This window comes from Mustela nivalis (genome assembly GCF_964662115.1).
Source record: "Mustela nivalis genome assembly, chromosome: 19".
Classification (NCBI taxonomy): Eukaryota; Metazoa; Chordata; class Mammalia; order Carnivora; family Mustelidae; genus Mustela; species Mustela nivalis.
In genome coordinates this window covers 9,459,022-9,483,977 of record NC_139038.1, presented here as the reverse complement: position 1 = coordinate 9,483,977, position 24,956 = coordinate 9,459,022, and the positions used below count along the sequence as shown (strand labels likewise).

Sequence of the window (24,956 nt, the reverse complement as noted above, 5' to 3'; positions counted from 1 at the left end):
AGATGGCTCTCCTCACAGCTGGGTTACAGCTGGGACCGCCAGTGTCACCCAGGAAGGTGACCGGGGCCAGAGGGTCTGTTTCCATGATTGCTGGTTCCCATGGCCACTGCCGGGAGAGCCCAGTGCCTGTCTTAAGACTTGGGGTCTCTTCATGAGGCTGGCTTTTCCCCAGAGCTGGTCCCCAAAAAGAGAGTGATGCAGAAGTCTTTGAGGACCTAGCTTTGGGTCACATGTCATCCTTTCTGTGGATGCTAGCCGTCACAGAGGCCAGTCCTGATACGGCATGGGGTAGCCAGAGGCAGGATCATGGGGGACCAGCCTGGAGACTGGTGGCCACAGTCCTCTGCCCCAGGACTTACCTCTCCTCCCTCTTATGCCAGAACCTTCCCTTCTTCCTTCTCCCTTGCTCTCTCCTTTCGTTACCAAGGCCCATCATTGGGCCTCTATGATGCCAGGTCCCCAATCCCCCCTCACTGGCCCTAGCCAGGGAAAATCCTCCTCGCTTCTGCCCTGAGCACCCAGGATCCTCTGATCCAGGGTGTACATGTTACCTACAACCTTCGTTGGCTCCCCAGTGGACACAGACTCCCAGGTAGGGCACTCAGCCCCATGACTGGCCGCCCCCCGTCTCTCCAGCCGGAGTCGGTAGGCACTGGGGACCGCGCAAGGTGATGCGTTGAGGAAACAAGGCAGCTGAGGTCTGTTCGGACCAGTCTGCAGACACCTCGCTGTCCTAATCGTCCAGCAGTGACTGAGTCCCTACATGCTGGGTCTCATGCCAATGCTTTGAGGTGAGTTATTATAACTATTGCTAGCTTAGGGATAAAGGAACTGAGGTTTGGGGGTGGCATAACTCGTTCAAGGTCCCAGAGTGGGTGGGAATCGTCATACCTGACTCCCGATGCGGGGGTCTGAGACTCTCCAGCGTGAACTCTCCAGGGCCCTGTTCGCAGGTGCACAGTAAGTCTGCGGCTCTGTGCTGTTTTTTGAGGGGGAAGGGCCTGGCCAGGGAACCAGCTCCAGGCTCAGCCTGATGTTTTCAGTGCCCAGCAGGGGTCCTTAGGGTGGGGACATTTCTTAGACACAGATACCCTGGGACTAATCCCTCACACCACGCCCCTGGGCCCCATAAAAGGCCACTATGGGGCTTGAGCCTGGGGAAGGCAGGCCGGTGCCCACATAGGACCTGACCCTGCTGATCCGCCCTGCCCTGCCGAGGACACCCCCACCCCTCGAGGCCCAGGTGGGTGCAGGGCAGGATGCTGGGGGTTAGGGGACTGGGTGCCGAGTGCTAACAGGTGGCAGCACTCCTCACCCCTCCGAGGGGAGGCTGGATCCCGTGGAGGGCCAGGTGCAGGCTGTGCATAATTGATGGGACGACTGGACCGGTGGTACCGAGGCAACTGGGGGTGGGCAGAATGGCCTGGAGGAGCCTGTGTGAGGAGTCAGGGTAGCTGGAGGGGCTCTTCCGTGTCCTCTGTCTGTCCCGAGCTGGCCGTGGAGGGGAGGAAGGAGCTTGTGTGGGGCCCATCTCCGACCTGCACCCGGGCCTGGCACTACCGTGGGGCAAGTTCTGGACAGAGATACTGAACCGAGGGCTCTAGTCCCAGCCCTGCCGACTGATTGATTGTGTGACCTCGGGCAGAAGCTTCGACCTCTCTGGGCTGAGTTGTCGCATCTCTAAAATGAGGAGGCGTCACGGGATGGTCTGGAAGTTTCCTCTGGGCTGACGCCCTCCGCTCCAAGTCAGAGGGAGGACGGGGTGACGTGCTCCCATTCCTGCCGCCACCTCGGCCTCACCCGCCGCTACCCTCGTCCTGTCCTTCAGCCATTTCCAATTTCTGGCCCTGAGTCCCCAGCCCAGAGACGGGTGACTCTGAGGAATTTTCCAGGGCCTTTTTCCATGGTCATCTTCTCTGCCTCCTGAAGGCTGGCCACACAAGGCTGTGCGGCCCGCGTGTCAAGGACAGTGTTTGTTCCGCGCTTCCAGCGGGCCTGGGGTGCCGGCCTTACGCAAGCTCTCAGGCGGAGTTCCTGGGAAGCGAGCCTTCATTTTTCCAGCTCTGTGCTGCTTCCTGGGCTCCCCACGGAGTGAAAATGTAAGGCAGATCCCTGGCCCCTTGAATGGTCCCCCTGGCAGGGTGAATGGGGATTGTTCTGCCTCCTGAAGTTTGGAAACCACCGCCTTAGGGAACCTGGGAAGGGGCGGGGGAGAGGCTGAGTCCCCTCTACAGGCAGACGGGGTTGCTGCCTGCAGCCTGGTAGGCTCCACGGCCCCCATGTTGCAGCTGGGTCGGCAGCTCTCTGGAACTGGGCAGCCCAAGGCTCCTGGCTTGGGCCGGGAGCGAGGAGGGAGTTTCTAGGGCTCCTTCCTCCTCCTGCTAAACATGAAGCTTTCTTGCAAAACACGCTCTGGGCAACGAGGTCACGATTGTTTTCTCTTTCCTGAGCAACAGCGTCTTTTCCTCTTGGCAGCTTTGGCAGATCCAACGTTGCCAAAATGATTCAAGTAATCCTATTATTGGCCCATCGGATCTCCAGGAGGGGCCAGATCGGGTTTCCTTCCTTGTGGGGCATGAGCCCCCCAAAGGCAAAGGGTTTCTCACAGGCCATAGGGGAGCTGCCTCTGTGGGGAGAGGGGGTTGGGGGTGGGGGAGTCTCTCAGGGTCCCAATTCGGGGCAAAGCCTCTTCCTCAGAAATGCACTAAGGGATGACCACCTGGGAAGAAGTTTTTTGAGAAATAATCTGAAAACCAGCATAGTGATTGGTGTCAAGGGGTCGATTACTGTCTTTTACTAGAGAGCTAGTCCTCCGAACTTACTGGTTCTCCTGGGAAGCTATGGTTGGGGGCCTCCCACGTACAAAGTGCTGAGCTTTGGAAAGCAGGTGGGCCCAGACCTGTTTTACAGATGAGAAAATAGGCCAGGACATGGGGACCACCTACCCACGATCCCCACTTGCCGAAAGAAAGAATACACCTGAAAATCATTGCTGAAAGACACCGAGCGTGAGTTCTAGCTTTCCCGTCATTACAGGCCATCCGTCTGTGACTTTATTTCTCCAAATGGGACAAGCTTCGGGTGTTTGTATTGGTAATATCGCATCCTTTCTCTTGAAGGGGCCCCAGTATGCATCAGGCCCTGCAAAACCTCCTCCAGTCCTGCCAGGGTCGCTCAGGGGGTAGGTGACGGGATGGTGGCTGTTTTTCCTTCCACCTCCTGCTGGCCTTCCTCCTGCCCCTCCCTACGCCCAGCCCAGTCTTGTTCCTACTGTCCTCGAAGTGATGGGTTGGTATGTTTCACCTGCTTCGTTCCTGTGCAGAGGTGGGTGGTAGGTTCATGGGAACCCAATGGCATAGTATTCTTACCTCATATCAATCAGACTTTGAAATAAGCCTGTAATCTCTGTTGGAGGGGATTAGATTAACTCCTCTTATGAAAAGTAGAAGCAACACGAGGATAGAGGTACGTCGGCTCGTTCCAAGGGAACTCAAGCCTGTCGGAGATTTCGTAGACGCATGGGTGGCCCGAAAAGGCAGTGAGTGCTCAGTCGCAGCATGGATGCAAAAAAGAACCTTAGAGCCATTAGTTGAAGAAGTGATTCCGTATTGGGGGTGGTGTTCGGGCAGATGCTGTGGGTTTAAGAGGGGACCCTGAGAGTTTCCATTTCCGGCAGGTGCACGGAAAGGGACCAGTTGATCATAGAGGTAAGTGAGCACAGGAGAAAAGTTCTCAGGGTGGTGTTTGGGCAGAAGAGGCTTGGAAGCCGTGATGGCCTCAACTCGGGGACCTTATGTCAGCTCAGTGTTGTTGCTACATTTGGGGCAAGTCGCTGTCACCGGGGCTGCTCACCCCTTCCTCCCGGCTCTTCTCTGTCCCCATGGTGAGGCTCTTGCCTTCTGAGAGCCGGCGCTCCTACCTTGATGCTCAGGCCCCGCTCAGCCTCTACCCCTGCTGAATGAGGGGTGAGATACCTCCGGGGGCCTGGGCTTCTCCAGGTGGGACCCAGGAAGAAGTTTTTCGTAACACAGATGCTGCAGAGGTAGACTGTGACGCCAGGGGGGACCCAAGAGTCCGACCCTTCCTGCACTGCCAGCTCGCCCACACCTCGGACCAGGTCAGAGCCTCTTTTCCTGGACACGGGAGTAGTCCTCTTTGGGGATTGTGTGAGGTTTTAACGAGATCTGCGACCTACAACAGCATCTCTTGGAAGAGGGGGGCTTTCCTTGACACACAGAGTTCAGGGTCCCCTCTCCTCCCCAGGGTTTCTGACTCAGTGGACTGGGGAAGGGGTCCAAAATCGGGCATTGTTAACAAATTCCCAGGTGGGCCGATGACCCCGGGTTGGGGACCACACTTGGAGAATCGCGGAACTACTCGTGGGTTCTCAATGGGGAGTTGGCCAGGACATCAGTCACCAGCCCCTCAAGGCCAGGGACCAGCTCTAAGCCGCTTTGGTTTCTGCGAAGTGGCTGCTCGGGGCGGGCATGGGTAGACACTCTCCGCGTGTGACGGTTTGAACCGCGAGTGTACAGAAGCCAAGCAGGCTCGTCCTTGGAGGCCTTTCCCAAATGGTTGTCCGTGGGAGCTGGTTCTCATGATAGCAGCTGGCCGCCGCCAGACGGTTTGGGGAACATAATCACGGGCCTTTTTGCAATATTGGGGGAAAGAGGGCCAAGATCCGTGGTCTAGCCGCACGTGGACAAGAATGTGGACAGTGTGGTTTTCAAAGCCTCCCCTTACAGGGCCCCCCTCCTGTTTGCTCTGCTGTGGCCAGATTTCAGCTCTAGCTGCAGAGGAACCCACAAAGGATTTACCTTCAGTTGCATAACCGAGAGAGGAACAAAGGGAGGGTGAGGGGGGGCCCGGGTAGGGAGTCAGAAAGAGGAAGGAATCTTGGCCCATGCATTTGGCCTTTACACACAGGAACCTGCGTTCCTCGCCCAGACCCCAAGGGACCACATTGCAAGGGCCCCCTGGGATCTGTCCAAGGTTACACAGCCTGTGGGGCCTTGGCGGTGTCCAGATTGGAAGCCCCGTCTGCTGTTGCCAAAGACCGTCTGTTCCTTCATTTCAGGGCTGCCTCTTTGAAATCGTGGGACTTGGGATGTGCTGAAGAGGGGGCCCCAGTGTGGGGGAGGGGCAGGGAGGCTGGGAGGAAGGTCTGGGGGAATGTTTTGAACACCTCAGGGAGGCAGGCCGGTCATTATTTGGGCTTCACTCTTCCTAGCAAACCCCCAGCTCTGCCTTCTCAATCTGGTTTTGTGTTTGGCTCTCTCTGAGCCAGACTTTGGACACCCCCCAGTTCCGGGGCCGAGTTAACCCAATCAGGCAGCGGTTCTCCTATTCCCAGGTGGCTAAGAACAAAGGTTATTTAAAACTTCAATTTCTGCCGTGCCTCCAGAGATCCTGCTCTAGTGGCTGGGGTAGGGCTGCCCTAGGAATGGGCACTGAACCGGTGGACAGCCCCGTGATGATTCTGATGGAGATAGCCCACTCACCGGCCTCTGAGACATCCAGGGCCCGTGCTTTCCCCTGTAGGGTCCAGGTTTCAGGGATTTATTTGGCCCAGTGCCCCAGCTGCCTCCAGCTTTCTCTAGGAACAGTTTGTCCTGCCCTCATAGCACTGTGTCCACACAGCAGAGCCACACTTGTCCCCAGTTGGCCAGGTCACCCCTCAGCCAGCTGGCTACACACACCTGGGACATTCGGCCCAGTGGCCAGGCCCTGTGCTTGTTCCAAAAAGACCTGGCTCAGGACCAGACAGGACGCCTGAGAGCTAGGAGATTTGGGGCAGGCCGAGCCAGGCGTCCCTGACCTCTGAAAGGAATTAGGTCTGGAGCCCTATGGAAAAGGGACTCAGGCAGAGAAGCCTACCTTCTCTGTGCAGAAAAAACTGACTTTGGGGTGCACCAGGCAGAGGGGGCAGCGGATACAATTCCATGTCTCAGATCCCTCACCTGAAAAAGTAGGGAGAAGACCACGTGCTTATCAAAGAGCTTCGGGAAGTCCAGGGTCCTCCTAGGGTCAAGCTCAGGTGTGAGTTTGGGGGGAGCCCCGCCCCCCCCGCCATTTTGCTGAGAAGGAAACTGATTTCTTTTTTTTTTTTTTAACTTTTTTTTTTTAAACGATTTTATTTATTTTATTTGACAGAGAGAGAGAGATCACAAGTAGGCAGAGAGGCAGGCAGAGAGAGAGAGGCAGGCTGAGCAGAGAGCCCAATGCGGGGCTCGGTCCCAGGACACTGAGATCATGACCTGAGCCGAAGGCAGCGGCTTAATCCACTGAGCCACCCAGGCGCCCCGGAAACTGATTTCTTGTCCAGGAAGGGACATAAAGAGACTCCTCACACATCACAGTCAAAGCAGAATTTGCGTCTTTATCTCCTGATGGGGGTTCTGTACCTCTGTGCTTTGGGGACTGCCCTGGCCCTGGAGGCATCAGGAAATCGACAAAACCATTTCCCCTGCACACGCCTGGAAGCCTCCCAGTGGAAAAGGGCCAGAGAAATGCCTAATAAAGACTTGGAGGGCCCCTGGTGGCATTTCAGACATCCCGCTGGAGAGCTGGTGTGACCCTGAGTGTGTTTGGGCATAGAGGAGGCTCCAAGTTTACCAGCCTCATCCCTCTGCATCTGTGGGGGATGTCAACCCAACTTCTCCAATCTGGGATCCTCTTTTTCTTATAAGAGGACAGGCCAGCCCCTTTCAGGCACGCTTGGAGGGAGTTCCTGCTCGAGACAAGAGCTTGCAAGGCATGACCTCGGAGATTCTTTACGAGTCTGTGTGCCCATGTAGGAGGAGACCTGAGTCAGAGGGAGTGGGTTAGAATCGGCTGCTGGGACACTCCTGACTTAGAGGTTAAGTCTGGAGCCCTCAGGAGAAGGGGCTGCCCTGGGTGCAAGGGCGGGGAGCCCGCACCAGCATGGGGAAGGGTTTCCCTCCAAAGTTGAGAGCTGAACATAGACTTCCAGGGCTGAGTGGTTGCCCCAGGGGAGCCAGGCCTGGCACTCCCAGGGATGGAGGGCGGTGAAAAGGGTTTGAACAGACTTGACAAGCTTCCTGATGGGCACCAGGCTTATCACAGTGTACACTTCCTAGTTGTAGGATCTCGGGGAACTTGGGACAAATCCTTCGCTCTCTGAGCCTTTGTCTACTCCTCTGTCAAGTGGAGATAAAAAGGGATACTTTTTTTTTTTTTTAAGATTTTATTTATTTATTTGACAGAGAGATCACAAGTAGGCAGAGAGGCAGGCAGGGAGAGAGGGGGAAGCAGTCTCCCTGCTGAACAGCGAGCCCGATGCGGGGTTCAATCCCAGGACCCTGAGACCATGACCTGGGCCAATGAGCCACCCAGGCACCCCAAAAAGGGATACTTTTGAGAAGATTTGCACTAACGTGTATAGAATTTTAAGCACAGTGCTTGGGATCTATTTGGTACTCAGTAAACGATAGTTAGTCCCTTCTATCCCACAGCAAGCGGGAGCGCATCGCAAGTGCTAAGTAAATGTTCAGGTATAGGACAAGGGAAGACTCCAAGGGATCACGGAGATCAAAAGTTACTGATAGAAGGTAAGACGAGCTTTGTGGGATGCTACATGTTTAACAGCTGCTCCCAGGGACAGACGCTTTGTCTGTCGCGGGCGCAATGAGCGTTCACACTGTTCACATTTGAGAGAATCTTATTCGGGGCAGGTGTAGGACTGGACTGCCTACAGCCGAGAAAGGCCCACCCCACTAGACCCTCATCACTTCCTTTGAAGACCACACATTCTTGATGAACCCTTAAGGGACATAAAACACATGAAAAAAAAATGACATTCTTGAGAGCTCAGAGGCTACGATTAAAATTTACAGAATGTACCAGAATTTGTCCAATCTTGCTGGAAGTAAAGAGTTTTTGGAGGAAAATTATGAAGATAAAGCTTGAAAGATGAGTCAGGGCCAGCTTTTGAATGCCCTTGCATTCCGGACCAAGGCGATCCGTCCACCCCACACACTTTGCGCACCTGCTGTGAGAACGGAAACAGTATTTCAGACCTCATCCTTGACAGTGACCTATCTGGATGGGAGCAGCGGGGTTTGTCCGAGAACCCTGAAAGCGGTATCTGGAAAAAGTTTGATAAACCACTTCCAGGGTGAGATTGGGAATCTGTTTCTTTTAAACCATGCCAGGGTCGGGGGTGGGGGAAACTACAGCTGTACAAGAAGAGCCCTGTAGGGATGATTTGGCTCCTCTGTGCACACTCTGCCAATGTTACAATGGCGTCAGTGCGGCTTGTCGACCGGAAACCCCACGTGTGACCTGAGCCATCGACAAGGCAAAAAACTAGGTCGGGCAGCTAACGGTGGGAAGCAGAGGTGGGGGCACAGAGCAAAGAGATGGACAAGGACACTGATAATGTGCCTGCCGTGGATCGATGGAGGAGGCCAAGTAGAAGGTCAAGTAGGAATATACACAATCACGTTGAACTGTGTGAGCACGGGAGCCAAGCTGCGGTTTTAATGACCTCCCACATCGTTAGCCGGACTCAAGAGGTAGCACATAAAATGTAGGACAACAGCCAGCCACAAAGGCATTTCTTTACCAGCGTGGAAGGAAGGACCAGAATAAAGTGCTCAACAAGGTAAAAGGTGATTCTTTCTGGGCAGTGAAGATAAAGGAGAAATGGTGGGGAACTGACAGGAAACTCGTTATCTGTAACCCACCTGTGTCTGATTTTGATTTCAGAAAAATGAAGTGTGTAGTCAATAGAATTGGTTCTCCTGCCAGAGAAAGGACTGTTTGGTTATTTTTTTTTTTTTAAGTATTTAGGTATTCAACTTCAGGTAAGTGAACATTGGCAAGGCGCAATGTGTCAAAGATACCTCCTTCATTACCCGCCACTCCATCCCAATTTTCCTAGTCTCCCCTCGAGACAACCGGTGTTAGCACCTTCTCGTCTCTCAAGAGAGGCAGTGGGAGTTCAACCAAATCTATACACAGTCTGTACATCTTTCTCCACTTTCCTCCTCGCTAGGATGTTTTCTAAAAACAGTAGCTTTCTACAAGTGCTGTCATTCCTTCCTTTTCCTTTTGTCAACTCATCTCAGCAATGAGCTTCCTCATTTCCTTTTTTTTTTTTTTTTTTTTTTTTTAATAGCTGAGTGATATTCACATTCGGGTGTAGCAACAAGAAATGCCAGCACGTTTCCCCACACCTGCACCAGCGGTGTGTCATCAAGCTTCGGGTTTGTCATCGTCATAGGGGAAGAAAGTTTCCCAGCTCGAGTTTTGATTTGCGTTTCTTTAACGTGTGGGGTTGAAAATCTCTTCGTAGGGTTAAAAGCCATTTGTATTTCTTTTTTTCTGTGCACTGATCATTTGTATCTTTTGTCCATTTATGTTGATTTTTTTTTCTCACTAGTTAGTGGGTATCCTTATGAGCAAAACGTGTCCTTTGACACTTAATAATAGCAAATATCTCCCATTGGTCTTTTGACTGCCTGTAGGTCTTTGTTACACAACAGGCTTTGAGTTTTCCGTAGGCAGATTTTCCAGTCTTTTCAGTTATGTCTTCTGGGGTCTGTGTCATAACTCAGGCCTCTTGGAAAGTAACAGAAACTCTCCCATTATTTTTTTGTAGGACTTTTCCTCTTTCTTCTCTATTATTTAAATCTTTTCTCTACCAAGAATGTCTATTCATGGAAGTGTGAGGTGCGCATCTAACCTACTTTTTCTTCTTTTTTTCCAGCAGGCTAGTGAGAATGTATTTTGGGGAGGATGGGTATAGAGTCAGGAAGGTAGGGCTGTGAGCAGAGTGAAGAAGTTTCCCTGGCAGTGGGTGTAGAAGAAACCGGAGTGACACGCACAGTCAGGAATCGCTGAGATCATTCAAGTGAGAGGTGAACCCAGGGAGGCCTGAACTAGGGCAGGGGCTGCAGATAAGCTAAGAAGTGGGGAGAGGGTCCTAGAAATAGAAGCCACAGGACTCACTTACTGGTTTAGTGGGGAAAAGAAAAAAAAAACACAAAAACCTGTTCCTGCCTGGGTGATCTATTATTAGCAGAGAGAACTCTTGAGTTGTCATTTCTGGCCTCACAGAAGCAAGGTACAAGGATTCAGAATCAAACACTGCAGATTCCCTGGGACACCCCCACAAGATGTTCAAGGGTGTTGGGTAGGTGGGAGGGAGTATCAGAGATCCGCAGAAGGAATTCCTCCCTGCTCTCTTGAGGGCCAAGCGAAGGAGTTATACGTTCTGTTCCTTGGCTGGACAGGGTGCGCCCCACCCCCAGGGCGACGGCATTCATTTCATCTGTTGGAAGGACTGGTTCCTGACAGACTGGACCTGGAAGTCTAAAACGGGGGGCCCCGGGAATAATCCTCTGTTTACACAGGACTTTACTATTTTCAACGTATTGGTTGTTGGTGGTTGGTCCTGTTTTTAAAGGTGGAGAACGGCCTCTGGAGGCGGGGAGTTGCCGACTGTTCCGAAAGGAATTCGCAACAGAGCACGTACTACTACTACCAAGGGCAGGGACTTCCATTTCTAGAGCACTTACTACCGCATTGAGTTACATTCCTCAGGAGCACGAGTTCCGAGGCCTGATCCTCCTGACCCTATTAAGTAAGAACCACAGCAAGAGGCAGAAGTGGGACTCTGACCCACCACCCAGGCAGCCAGACCTTTCACGCCCGAGGCCCTCCGCCCTCTCCCCGCCTCTTCGGTCCAGTCCGCGCCCCCTGCCTGGTCACTTCCCTTCCCCCGCCCCAAGCCGCTTCGCATTCCCGTCCCGGGCCTCTGCGATCGGGTTGCCCAGACCCAGGTAAGGGGGTGGGGGTACTAGACGGCGGAAGAGAGAGAGCGCGAACACGCGCGAACGGGAGCCGGCGGCAGCAGGCCAGGCCCCGCGGCGCACAGCCACGGCCCCGCCGAGACCCACGAGGCGGAGTAGCAGGCCGGGGCAGCAGCAGCGTCGTGGGCGACACCAAGTACCGCCGGCGGCCAGACTCCAGCTGCCTGCAGAGCGCTGGGCCAGGCTCCGGGGCCCGGCCGGGGCGGGGCCGCCGAGGGGGCGGGGCCGGGCTGTACCAAGAGCTCAGAATTCGCCGGGGGGAGGCGGGCCCCGAGAGCGCGCGCGCGGCTCGGTTGGGCGGGGCGGCGCCCCCGGGCGGCCACGCCCCCACCCCCGCGGCCGGCGCGGGCGGTGGTAGCGCCTCAGTGGTGCGGGCCTGCGTCCTGCTCAGGTGGCCAGAGTGCTGCCTGGCCGCCCCGGGTGAGTGCGCGCGGTCGCGGTCGCGGGGTTGGGAGGTCAGGGCGCCGGGGTTCAGGGGGCCGGGGTCCGAGACCCGACGGCTTTCGGCCGCTTTGGCTGCCCGGGCCCTCACGCTAGGGCGGGCTCTCGGGCCGCGTCGCTGCCTCTCACGACGGACGGTTGCGCGGAGAGCGCGGCTTCGACCCAGGTCGTTCCCGGGGCGGCCTTTCGCCTCAAGCTGACGTCTCAGCTTGGGCTGAGGGGGGTGGTTTCCGCGGCCCCGGGCGTCCGACGGACCCCACGGGCGAGGGCCCAGTCTCGGCGTCCGAGGGCTCGGGCTCCAGTCTCTCCGCCGCGTCGCCGTGCTCGGCTAAGCCACTTTTCCTCTCTGGGGCTCAGTTTCCCTGTCTGTACAATGGGCCCGAGGAAGAGGCCAGTTATTGAGGTAACTCACGGAGGAGACGCTCGATGAATGCGTCTACGACCCGAGTCTGACCCTGCAGCATCAGGTGGGCTCCGCTGAGGGCTCCGGGGACCCTGCCAGCCCTGCCTCTCCTGAGCATCGCTCTGGGTACGGGCAAGGGCATCCCTGGGCGGGGCGGGGGGGGCGGGGGGGGAGGGGCGGGCAGTGGCTCTCCAGGGCTGGTGCCTCGGTGGCCGCTGCGACCCATCTTTGCTGGGCTCCGCTGGGCAGCCGTGACACCCTTAGTTCGTGGGAGCAATTGGGTAAGAGGTCAAGGTCTCCTGGGAGGCGAGGGGGCTGCCGGAACTTGACCTCGACTTTTTGCTTACATTTCTCAAGACCGTTGTGTAAGCTGGTGAACGGTACTGAAGAGTTTGGGTCCAGTTCAGAGAACGTGGCTGCCCCCTGGTCTTCGACTTTTATGAAATAACAGCCTTCCTCTGAGCTCCGCCAAACTGGAGAATTTTGTGCTCGCGCCGGGAGGGAGACGGGGCTGGAGTGGGTAGTTCTGGATTTGAATCTCGGCCCCCTTGGCAGGACGCTTACCTTCTTGGAGCCTTCGTTTCGTCCCCAAGGAGGACAGCTAGTGACACAGCCCACTCTGCCGCCCACGCAGGACTGAGGTTCTGAGGCTCCAAAGAGAAGGTCTTGGTCTTGGGGGGTGACATTGAGGATTGGGATATTCCCTACACGCGGAGCGGTTAACTGACCCTCCGGGATCCAGCATCCTGAGGCCCTCTCGTTGGCAGACAAGACCTTGGTTAAGTCCTTCTAAATTCTGCCCCTACAGATCCCCTCGGAGTGGTGGCGGGGTCGGCTCGATCCGGAAAACAGCCCCAAAGCCCCAGTTGGCAGAGCAGCGAACCCAGAAGGGATCCCTTGCTTTTCTCAGCGTCGCTCTAAGGAAGTCTTCTTTCCTTTTGGAGGGAGTGGGGAGTTCTCCAGCTTCTCAGGGGTTTGCTTAGCAGCTGTGGTGGGAAACTGTGTCATTGGGCAGATAGCTTGGTCATTGTCTCGGTTGCCCAGAAAACAGGGCCGGGTGTCAGAGAGTGGAATATTAGCTTCCGGTTGTGTTGGGGGGCGTTGAAAACCGCCCGGGTGGTGGGCTCTTAACTCTCCGCAATTCTTCGTGTCTGGCACTTGGAAAAAGAGCCGTTGGGTTTGAGATGCAAGGAAGCCCAGGGACATACTTCAGCACCAGAAGACAGGGTTGATCTCAGTCGGCGTGAGTAAGGCAGGTGGAACCTCCTGGGTGGTACGAGTTTGGAAGCGGCCACAGGATTTGTTGGTTCCGTGGGTTTCCTGACAAACCTGAAATCTGAGGACCTGCCAGTGACTCCCTGAACTCCTTGAAAATCAGGATCTGAATTAGGTAAGGCCACCTGTGTTCAGGAGAGTGTTTTGGAATCAGAACGGCTGGGCCCATCTAATATTTATTGGCTAAACCTGTGGAACGGTTCAGGTTCGTGAGAATTTAGCTCTTCAAGCAGTTCTTTTCCCCCTCATGGAAGCTTCTGTAGTTTTAGGACCTTCCATGTCTCCAGAGAGCCCAGGTGCTCCTGCAGCATCGTTGCTTTCTTGTGTTTTAGAAAGGAGCGAAGCACCTGTCGGGCTAGGGAGGCAGGGTCAAGGATCCTGACTTACAGCTCAGGCACTAGCACCGTGTGCCTTCTGGCGAACCGCCCCAGGCCAGTGAGCCTCCACTTAGTGCTTTGGGATTTACCTTATATGTCAGGTTCATTTAAAAATTAAAATCAGGGAAAAAAATGAAATGGAGAAATGGCTGTTTATATAAAAAAATGTATTTTTTTCTGTTGGCGGAAATAATAAGTGCTCATTATTAAAAATCAAACTGTTAAATACACAGTGTGGTTAGTGAGCCTCCCTCATAGCCTTATACTGAGATTAAAAAAAAAATCACCACTAGTGGTATAGTATAAGTTCTGCAGATATTTTCTTCACATATAAAGACATTTATTATCTAGTTTTTTTACTTTAAACAGAAATGTGTTGCTGTTTAATTTTACCGTAAATTTGAAACATGAAGTCGTACTGTCATACTGTTTTGAGGCTTGCATTTAATTACCATGATAGATTACTGTCTAAAGCTCTATCTCATTTTTTTTCTACCTCATTTTTTTTTTCCCAACTCATTCTTTTTAAAAATCTCATTCTTTTTTAAAATGATAGAATATTTGAGTCCCTGGTATTGTGGACAAAATGTGTTTTTTTGCAGCTTTTGCTCTCATGAATTCTGGGACAGTGAGTAGCCTCTGTTCTTTATCTTTGTATGATTGGGCAAATATTTTTGTTTGATGAACTCCTGGTAGAGCTGGATCAATGTTCATGAACTTCTCAGTGTCCTCACTTAGCAGATACTGAGTACTCCACGCCAGGGACTATTTAGGTGTTGGAGTTTTAGCAGTCAACAAAACACACATCCTCCGTGGGTCTAATCTCTTCCTGGGGGCAAACAACGCACACGATTGTCAAATGATGATACGTAATTTGAGACTTAGCTTTTGGTGACATAAACAGATTCATTTAAAAATTAAAATCCGCAAAAAAGTGAAACGGAGAAGTGACTTTATATAATAAGAATGTATTTTTTTCTGTTTACAGAAAAACCAAATGTTCATTATTTAAAAAAAAAAGTTATAGGAATATGTCATATAGACAGTGAATGTCCTTCGGAGCCTTCCACTAAGACATTTTCTTGACTGAGAAAAATAATACAAAAGGGCGCGTGTGTGCATGTGTTTGTAGAAATGGTGTGACTTTTGAGTTTAACGGTACTAAACTCCCCTCCAGAAACATTCCCTTGTTATGTTCCCACCAGCAGAGACTCAACGTTTTTAAAGTCAGAATCCTCAGGTCCGTTGTGAAGACGAGCTGCTCATGGCAGAGATGCTTTTATTTTAGGAAAATTTATGCTAGACTCTTTCTGAAGTTTGGCATTATGTGTGCACATGTGTGTGTGCAGGCACACGCACAACATTGCCTGTGAGTGTTTTGATTCCTCTGACCCCAAAAGGCTCGTGTTTTCGTACCCGCTCCACAAAGATGGCCATCATTTGCTCAAGGCTGAGGGGTGAAGCTGAGGCCTCACCCAGGACCGTCTGCTTCCAGAGCCCTCACTTCCCTTTTGTGCTGTGTTATCTCATTGTCTGACTGTAGAGGAGTGTCTTTTTATTTTGGTGGAAGGGAAATCACCTAATACATATAATATAATTACTTAATAATATGACTATTCCTCTTCGTTTCCAGTACCAGAGCACCAATAAGTATGTCTGTCTCTCTCTCTCTCTTTTTTTTTTTTAAGATTTTATTTATTTATTTGACAGAGAGAGATTACAAGTAGACAGACAGGCGGGCAGATAGAGAGGAGGAAGCAGGCTCCCTGCTGAGCAGAGAGCCGGATGCGGGGCTCAAGCCCAGAACCCTGAGATCATGACCTGAGCCGAAGGCAGGGGCTTAACCCACTGAGCCACCCAGGTGCCCCATGTCTGTCTCTTAATTACAACAATTTTTGGCAGTTGGCGGGGGAAGGCGTACGCCCTGGGGTGGTTCATTTGGTTAAGTGTCCGACTCTTGATCTCAGCTCAGGTCTTGATCTCAAGGTCGTGCGTTCGGACCTGCTTCGGGCTCCACACTGGGTGTGGAGCTTGCTTAAAACCCTCTCTGTTTCTCCCTCTCCCCCACACCGCCACATCCCCCTCATACTTTCTATCTCAAAGAAAGAAAAGAAAAGAAAGAAGAGGATGGTTACCATAAAAGGCCGTATATAAAGGTTGTCCTCGGATGCTGGGAGGCTAACTGGGAGGGGGTGGGAGGAGGGTATGTTCTACTGGCTTAGGTGCCCCTCAGTATGTCTGTTTGTAGGTGCCACTGTCCATTTCACTCTAGTGGAAGAACCACAAATGAAATGAGTATCTTGTGGCGAGAGAAGTAATGCCAGTTCTCTATTATTATTATATAAGCTCCAGAGCAAAGCTGCCTTTTCTGTGCAGTTCTGTTGTCCAGCATTTGATAGATGGAGGGCGGGGAGAGGCTCCTGGGGGAGAAGTAGCTTACCAGCTTATACAGGCGTTGGCCCCCGCCAGGCCTTCTGTCTTCAGCCATGCAATGGGGAAAAGAAACCTGCTTCACCTGCCTCCCGGAACAGTTCAGAAGGTGTTTCTTTTTCTGGCAGCTGATTCTCGCCATTCTTGGCAGTGTTTCCGTCCCTGTGGAATGACACTTCAGAAACACATCTCTGACCCTCAGGGTCTAGGCGTCTATGTTTAGGGCCTGCTTCAGGCCCTCGACAGCTCGGACACGGCGGGGAGCAAACATAAGCGGTTAGGGCAGGGCCTGTGGGGCTCATTCTTGAGATAATGCGTGTGAAGTGCTTGTCCTTGGTGCTGAGCCCACAGTGCACTGGGGAGCACTCAGGTTGGGCCTTTACTGGGGGGGGGGGGGCGCGCAGGCTCCGCAGAAGAAGTAATGTTTGATTGGGGCCTTGGAGGTTAGGTAGGAGTTCACTGAGCCCACCAAGGCTCACCTCCCCCGGTGGGGGCCGTGTAGAGTGTAGGTTGTATGAGGCTAGGAAGCCTTCGGGGTCTTGTGAACCATGCTAAGCGAGGAGAAGGCATTTATTTATTTGAGAGAGAGAGAGAGAGATCATGAGCAGGAAAGGGAGAGAATCTTAAGCAGTGTCCACATTCAGTGCAGGGCTCCCTCCCGCCACTCCAGGATCGCAACCTGAGCCAAAGTCAAGAGTCGGACACTTTACCGACTGAACACTCCCGATGAGAAGGCTCTGAAATAGGTCGGTGATGTGACCAGCACAGAGCAGCATTTCTCATGTTGGGTTTTCAGACTTTTCTACGGTCAGTATCTTCCTTTCTGGGTGAATGCATCATTTGGGAATCCTACTCTGCTTCAGTCTGTCTGCTACTGTTCCCGGCGTTCTGCGTTCTCAAAGCGTTTTTCCTTTCCCTAGCCCCCTCCCAAGGGGCTGTCGTGTGTGTGTGTGTGTGTGTGTGTGTGTGTGTGTAGGTGGTGGTGGAGTCCCGTGGGGCAGACCGTGGCTCTCTGAAGGCTGGTCTGTTGGTTGGGTCCACTAGAGCCTAATACATCAGCCTGTTACGACTGATGCCGGTCGGTGTGCCAAGTCGGCTAGCCCCAGAGTAGGTTGTGAACAGGGCGCGTGGGGGTCCCAGTCCTTCTTCTGGGTGTCTTGTGGAGAAAATTGCTGGTATGGTCTTGTTTCACTTATATGGCGGGGGAAATCTCCTTTAATTGGGGTGCTGGAAGGGGGAGGCATTCTGATCTTTGCATAGCGTCTGTACACAGCTCAGAGAATCAGACAGGTGCCTCCCAGAAACAAATTCGTTTCAAGGCCAAACTGGATGAGAATGATGGGCCAAATGCTGGTGTCATTGGCCATGGATTGCTTCTCAAAGAACTGGATGCTTTAAGAGACCTTTTGGTAGGAAAATCGAGTGGAAAAAGTTGGCTTTTGTTTGTCTGGTTGTCCTCCCAGGAAAGATGGACTCTGTAGGGTGTGCCCTCTGATGTGGGACTTATGTCATTTGCTTCTGGGTGAAATTTATGAATTCTGTTTAGTCACTTTCTTATCTCCCCTTTTTTATCTTCGCTGCCTTTTCCCGTGACCCCTCCAGCCCCCACCCAAGCTCTGCCTTCCCCATGACCTGTCCCTTCGGTGCTCACGTAACAGCCATGTGACCTTGTGATACTTTGGTCCTTGCTGGCACACATCAACAGGGCACTGGGTAGGCTGGGTATGTACAAAGGTTTGAGGGCTGGGTAGGAACACATGAACTGTGCTCACCCCTGAATTCAGGGGTGTTGACGCTATCCGTAGGTCACCTGGGTCGGTTTTCAGCACTGCAAACAGGGATAGTGCTTCTTGAGTACACGGAAGAACGTTCCAGCCAATTGTGCCCAGTTTCTTCTAGGGGTGGGGTGTAGATTGGGACACATCTCAGGCATCAGCAGGTTTTCCCCATCAGGAATTTACGGTCCAGTGAAGAAGAGTGTTTGCTGGTTTCAGTTAGGGGTGTCAGAACCTCTGTGATTGTTTAAGAAACCAAACAGTGTCACGTGGGCAGGCTGCGTGGCTGGCTTTATGTAATGTGATTTGCAAACTCTAAACCAGTCGTTTAGCAGGGCAACAGAGGTGAAAACACCCATCCCTCATGGGCCCCTTCTCTCCCCGCCCAGGAGGTCTCTTTCTCCCTCTTAGCGACCTCACTGTCTTCCTGGTACCTGAATGCTCTAAAGACAAAAGACTGGTTGGCCTCTGCCTTCCTCTGCGTTCTGGGTTTCCACCACCGTGCAGTCCTGTCAGTCCTGTCCATTTTTAGTGTTCCGTGCGCTCTCTTTCTCCCCTGCTGTGGTCTTACTAAAGCCCCTTCATTTCCTGCCACACTCGCCCCTAATTGGCTTCCCTGAGTCCGTAATTCCTTCCCGCTCCTCCCCGCTGCTTCTCAGGGTCCATCCACGCTGGATTGGTCTCCAGGCCCTGCTAGTATCAGCCCCCCTTTGCTCAAATACTTACGGTCCCTCTCGCTGTCGAATCATTTGCTGCCTTTCCCTTCCTCCTCCATGTGCCCCCCACAAAGGATACGGTAGTGGCTCGTAATTGAAGGAGCCTAATCTTCCCTCTCTCTAATGGCAGTGTGGTTGGAACAGAATGTGAATTCAGTGGGAACAGGGAACCTCCCCATCACTGCCACGAGAGTAAGCCAGTGCGTGGTCTGGAGCCAGGTGTAAGGTAGGCGCTCACTGAGTGCTAACTGGCTGACCAGGGGAGCGAGTGGGCTAATGAGCGATCATGACTTCTCTCTCCGTAGTCTCTTGCTTCCTCCTGCATATGAACTGAGCCCAGATACCCATGTTAGGGCTGATCTGTGTTTTTTAGGATTACTCTGAGTGCAGTATGAACTTTGGGGCCAATTTTAATTTTGCAGCTCGGTGTGACGGTTGAAATGTCTCAAGTTCCTTCTGCAGTTACTGGTTTTTTCAGTAATTCAGTAATGAATCATTTTATAATTGAGAAAGAGGAGGAACTTGGCTCCCCCATACTATCCTAAGTCTCTCTAGATATTTCTAGATTGTTATTTGGAGGCCAAAAACATGAATCAGTGTGTTTATTTTTGAAATGCTACTGCAATAAATAAAAGGGGTTCTAGGGTAACCTTTGAGTGTCTGTTGTGTGTCAGGCCCCGTGCTGGGTATTTTATGTCTCGTGTAATCATCAGAACACCCGTGAGGATGGTCAGTGAGGGGCCTGAGACTGAGTGGCCATGTGCCCAGGGTCCCAGCGTGTGGAGGCGGCAGATCCAGGGTTTGAACTGAGGTCCATCTACCTCTAAGACCCATGTTCTTTCATGGCTTACCTGGGTTCTAAGTCAGTTGAATTCCAAGGCCGTCTACTCAGCCAGACCCCGAAGGAAATAACTAAAAGCTGAGAGCCTAGTAGTTGAGCGGACCCTGGGAGGCAGGTAATCTTGTGAAAGGGCAGTCAAGGCAAGCTGTTGGATTAAGCGTAAAACTCAGCTCAGAGCTTCCTAGAAGGCAGGCTGAAGAAGGAGGGGATTGAACAGCCAGCAGTACTGGGAAGAGGAAGCGGGTCAGCTTAGCAAGAGAAGCACTTTTCTCCGGGCCTTCCCCCGGGGCTTGTAGAACAAGGCAGTGGCCAGTAGTGTCCATACGCAGCAGGCATATGTAGCCCACCTGTGAGTACCAGGCCCTCTTAGAGGTGCTGGGACCATGCTTGTGTGTGGCTAGGCCCGATAGGATGATGGTGGCGCAGGCCCCTGGCGGAGGGAATGTTCCATGGAACAGAGGAGCATGGCCCACAGGGGGCACTCCCTGGGACCTGCTCCGGTAAGGGCAAAGAACTTCGGTCTCCATTATAATACAGCACAGGCGGACCTTTGCGGGGTGGGAGCAAGAGGGGACTTGCTGGGCCGTGTTCCGGCAGGAGAGGAGGGAAGCAGGAGACTGGAGAGTGGGTGGGGAGAGTCCCTCTGCCAGGTGGGAGGCAGGCAGGCCAAAGTGAGGTCGTGAGGCTCTCAGCACACCCCACGTGCAGTGTCCTGCCATTGTGCTAGGAAAGTCAAAAAGCCTGGCTTGGCTTCTTGCCCCTTCGTGAGTGACCACAGTGGAGCCAGGACATGTCAGAGGCAGTGCTGACCCCATCCCAGTGCTCCCAGCCGCGGGGTCAGCAGGCTGTACCCCCCAGTTGGACTGATGACTGGGTTGACGCAGCCATTCGGCAGCCGTCAGCCAGGCGCCTGTTAGGCTAGGCCTCCTGGCACTGGGAGCTCGGAGACAGGAGGTGGCTCCTGCCGGACACCGGCCTCTCCCTTGTCTCCGGGGGTGCTTTTGTTCGGAGCAGCGCCATCTCCTGAGGGTACCGCTGGGATGTTAACTGCGAAACACACCCCAGGTCATTCATCAAAACAACTTTTAGCCATAACTTTGCCCTGTTCTGATAAGGTTTTGCAGGGCAAAGAAATGGAGGAGAGGGCGGCTCTGATGCCCGCTGGTCTGGGTTCGAATCCCAATGTGACCTCTTATCCCTGCCTTTGGCCAAGGTCCCTAACCTCTGCGGTAGTTCGAGCTCCTGTAGCTCAGAGGGTTGTTGCAAGGATGAAACGAAATGGGAGAACATTGTAGTACAGGTGCTTAAAGCCTGTTTGTTGTCACTGCGGTTGGTATTTATTTAGATGTAAATAGATGAGGCAAATGGAAAGTGATGGTGGTGGGGAGCTAGGGTGTGTGGCTGCCAGTGGTGCCTGGAGCTGTCCAGAGCAGAGGGGAGGACAGAGCAGGAAGGGGCGTGACTGCCGATGGGTATGAGGTTTTCTTTGGCGGGGGATGGAAGCGCTCGTGAATTAGTCGGCACTGGGGTCGCCTCACTGTTGTACCGTGGGGGGGAATATATTGAGAGCTGCTGAGTTGCACGTTCTAAAATGATGAATTTTAAGGTACGTGAATTAGATCTCCATTTTTAAAAACCCAGTTAATCAGCCACCGTCCTTGGGGTGCCTGGGTGACTCCGTTGGTTAAGCGAGCAACTTTTGGTTTCGGCTCAGATTGTGATCTCAGGGTCCTGGGATTGAGTCCCGAGTCCGGCTCTGTGCTACAATGGGCACGGGCTTGGGATTCTTTCTCTCTGCCCCTTCCCCTGCTCGTGCACTCTCTCTCTCCCTCTCTCTCAAATAAATAAATCTTAAAAAAAAAATAATAATAAGCCATGAGTCCTTGAGCAGGCGGGCTCCCACCGATCCTGCCGCCGGCTGCCCGTCACCTCAAGCGGGTTGTGTACACCAGCGGCAGATGGGGGCCGCCTGTCTCTGAGCTTCCCCAAATTTTTAGCCCTCTTGAGAGGGAGCAGCGTGTGTCCCTTCTAGCCTGAAGCACTGTAGAGCGGGGTCTGGTTCCTCTCACGGGCTTCCTCCCATCCCAGCCGCCTGGACTTTTTACACTGGGGTCATGGAGTCACATGGGAAGAGCTACTTGCGCTACTGAGTCCCCTCAGGGGAGCCAAGAGCTGGGCAGAGTCACCTGGCCTTCACCGGACACTGTGTCACATGAGGCGGTGAGCTCCTCCTCGGGGTGTGTGCGGGTGTCAGAGGAAGACACCTGGGCCCAGTGCGGGGGCCTAGAAAGCTGTCCTCCTTGCCCCTCCCCCCTGGAGGGGGCGGTGTAATGTGGGGCGCCTCTCTCCCAGCAGGAAGCCACAGCAGGTGCAGTGGGAGCCCTGGCTTTCAGGACCCCTGCAGGGGAGGCTGGCAGTGGCTCAGGACGCGGCAGCTGTCCTGGCCACATCTGTCAGGGGGCAGATTCAACTGTCAGGCTCGGGAGCACCTTGCGTGACCCGGTATCCCAGGTGACAGCACAGGGTGAGGTCAGCCCGGCAGCAGAGGGTGGTTTTCCTGCCCTCAAAGAGAGCGTGGTCGGGGCAGTAAGGAAGGGTTACGAGCTAATGCTTTAGTGCTGGCGGACAGTCCCGTAAATGGTCTGGTCATCGTGGGTGCTTTTATAGACATCACGGGCTGGTCCTCTATCAGTTATTATGGACTTGTTCAGGTTGTTGTGAGTCATAAACCGGCTCCCCAAACCTTGTGGCTTACAAGCATGGCGCGAGTCCGTAGACACAGATCACAGAAGTGACCTCAGTACACATTTGATCTGATGCGCCGCCTGGCCGAAGGTCAAGGTGAAGCACGGGTGGAACTGGGGGTTCCACGCGGTGCCGGTTGAGGCCTCAGCCTGACAGCAGTCTTGCTTGATCTGTGGACAGTGTTGGCCTGTCCCCAGGCCGATCCCCAGGAGGGGGATGCCCTCATCTCCTCCACAGTCTGCCATCAGAACCCTGGCTTCCTGTCCGCTAGGCAGGATGGTGGGTTGTGAAGCTGCCTGGTGAACGACAAGAAGGCCTCCTGCCCGAGACCTGCTCTGAATGTGGAGCTGTTGCCCAGAGCAGCCTTCCGTGGCTGCCTCGTCCTCGCTGCCCTGGCTGCCCTGGCCTACTGCTGGCCGAACCTAGGGTGACCCAGCATGGGAACTAACTGGGACCGCTGTGAGCCAGGACTCGGCCCACCCCGGCATCGTGACCTGAGCTGAAGGCAGACATGTCACCATCTGAGCCACCGGGGTGCCCCTGAGCCATAACTCTTGATCCTAAGTTGTTGTTGATCAGGTGAGAGAAGGAGATGGGGAAGGAAAGGACTTTCCTTCAGGGCAGGGGCTGCTTCCTGCCGTCCCCGAGCATGCGCAGGAAGGAGCCGGGGCAGGTTTTATGAAGGAGGCGGCACGAGAATTCATCCTTGAAGACACAGCTTTGGTGGCTACCGAAGAACATTCTTAGGAGGAAGAGCAGTGAAGCAAAAAGAGGCAGCAGTGTGTGAGATGTGTCTAGGGAAGCTGGTGGGAAGGCCTCGCAGGGACGATGCCCTGGGGTCATTTTTTTCAACTTTTTTTTAATTTTATTTTTTTTATTTTTTAAAGATTTTATTTATTTATTTGACAGACAGAGATCACAGGTAGGCAGAGAGGCAGGCAGAGAGAAAGGAGGAAGCAGGCTCCCTGCGGAGCAGAGAGCCCGATGTGGGGCTCGATCCCAGGACCCTGGGATCACGACCTGAGCCGAAGGCAGAGGCTTAACCCACTGAGCCACCCAGGCGCCCTCAACTTTTTATTTTTAACTTATTTTTGACTTACAGAGAAGTTGCCAAAACCAGTCTTTTTTTTTTTTTCCCCCACCTGGCTTCCTTTGGTGTTAATATCTTTTAAAATTATAATACAGTTACCAGGAACAGGAAATTAACACTGGTATGGTATTATTAACTATAAACCAAGGGTGGGCAAACTTTTTTTTTTCTTTCTCTTTCTTTAAAAATTTTATTTATTTATCTGAGAGAGAAAGTGAGTGATAGAAGGAGCAGGGGGAGGGGCAGAAGCAGACCCCCTGCTCCACAGGCAGCCCAAGGTGGGACTCCGGCGTCATGACCTGAGCCGCCCAGGTGCAAACCTGCAAACCAGGTCAAGCAGACCTTTTCTGTAAAGATCCAGAAAGTAAATACTTCAGGTTTCGTGTGTTGTAAGATGTCTGTCACACCTTCCCGACTCTGGTGCTTGAGCAAGAAAGCAGTCATAGGTCACCTATAAATGAGTTGACTGTATTCTAATAAAACTTTATTTTCAAAAGTAGTCAGCAGCCTGGGTCAGTGCTTGACCATATTTGCCATCCCCTGAACTAAACGTCCCTTATTAGAATTTTACTAGTTGTTTTTCCACTAAAGCCCTCCTTCTGTCCTAGGGTCCTGTCCAAGAGCCTGCCCTGCACCCTAGTTGTCATACCTCCTTAGTCTCTTCCCATCTGTGACAGTCCCTTTGCCTGTCCTCACCGAGGTATCTTATAGAATGCACCCCAGTTGGGGTTTGGCCATTGTTTTGTCGTGTTGGAGGGAGGTTATGCATCCGTGGCAAGAAAACCCCCAAGATGGTGCCATGTCCTTCTGAGTATGTTGTCGCAAGTGGGTTCATTACAAGTGACGTCTACAGAGAGCTCTTGGCTGGTTTGGTGTCTCTGGGGTTTCTCCTCTGCAAAGCTACTGTTTTCCCCTTTTTAGTTAATAAGTATCTTGGGAGAGAGAACTTTGAGACTGTGCAAATCCTCTTTTTCCCCAGACTTTTGCCCGTTAATTTGAGCCCATCTGCTGGGAGGTCTTATCCGCTATAATTCTTACTGGGGATCTGTCTAATGGCAATTCCATATTTCCCTCTTTCCTCCTACATTTATTAGTTGGAATTCTGGGAGGAAGAGCTGTGCCTTCTCTCCTGTTGCTGTATTTATTCAATTATATCACTATGGAGTCACGGATATTTATTTATTCTGCTGTTCGAGACCCAGGACTCCGCTAGCTGGTGGTGAACATTCCAAAGAGGAAAAACTGAGAGAAAGCCCTATTTGCAATAGCGTCAGAAAGAGTCAGATACTTGGGAATAAATTTAAGCAAGGAGGTTGAAGACTTTTCCACTGAAACTACAAAACATTGCTGGAAGAAAATAAAAAAGACTTATACTAGGGCCATTCGATAAAGGGAACTAGTCTTCAGCAAATGGTACTGGGACAGCAGATATCCGCACACAGCAAGAATGAAGCTGGACCCCTTACCTGACTTTACACCATATACCAAAATCAACTCAAGGTGGATCAAAGACCTAAACAAATGTCAGAGATAAATCTATAAAACTCTTAGGAGAAAACATAGAGGTTAATCTTAATGACCTTGGACTAGGCAGTGGTTTCTCAGATATGACACCAGAATCATACGCAACAAAAGAAAAAGCAGATAAATTGGGCTGTTTTGCACTGAACGTATGCCCCTAGTAGTCATCTGTTGAAAGCTTAACCTTTAATGTGATGGTATTGACATGGGGCTTTGGGGAGGTAAATAGTTTATAAGGATGGAACCCTCATGAATGGGATTAGTGCCCTTATAAGAAGTGACAGGAGAGTGGGGTGCCTGGGTGGCTCAGTTGGTTAAGCAGCTGACTCTTGATTATGGCTCAGGTCATGATCTCAGGGTCCTGGGATTGAGCCCCACATCAGGCTCCTGCTCAGTGGGGAGTCTGCTTAAGGATCCTCTCTCTCCCTCTGCCCTTCCACCCCACCCCCCCTAAAAATAATAAATCCTTTTTTTTAAAAAAAGTGACAAGAGGGCTTGCTTTCT

At 52.7% G+C, this 24,956-nt stretch overlaps 1 protein-coding gene across 3 annotated transcripts in view; it reads left to right on the top strand.

Moving 5' to 3' along the window:
* The first annotated feature begins 1,160 nt into the window (after positions 1–1,160).
* POR (cytochrome p450 oxidoreductase) overlaps positions 1,161–24,956 on the top strand; it is a 69,053-nt gene continuing 45,257 nt past the window's right edge. Inside the window, exon 1 of one of the 3 annotated variants that reach the window (XM_082712585.1) lies at positions 1,161–1,243. The gene's annotated coding sequence lies outside the window, so the exon portion shown is untranslated. Of the gene's footprint in view, positions 1,244–11,118; positions 11,259–24,956 lie in introns of those variants that run through there. The other 2 variants (XM_082712583.1, XM_082712584.1) reach the window with 2 other exon arrangements.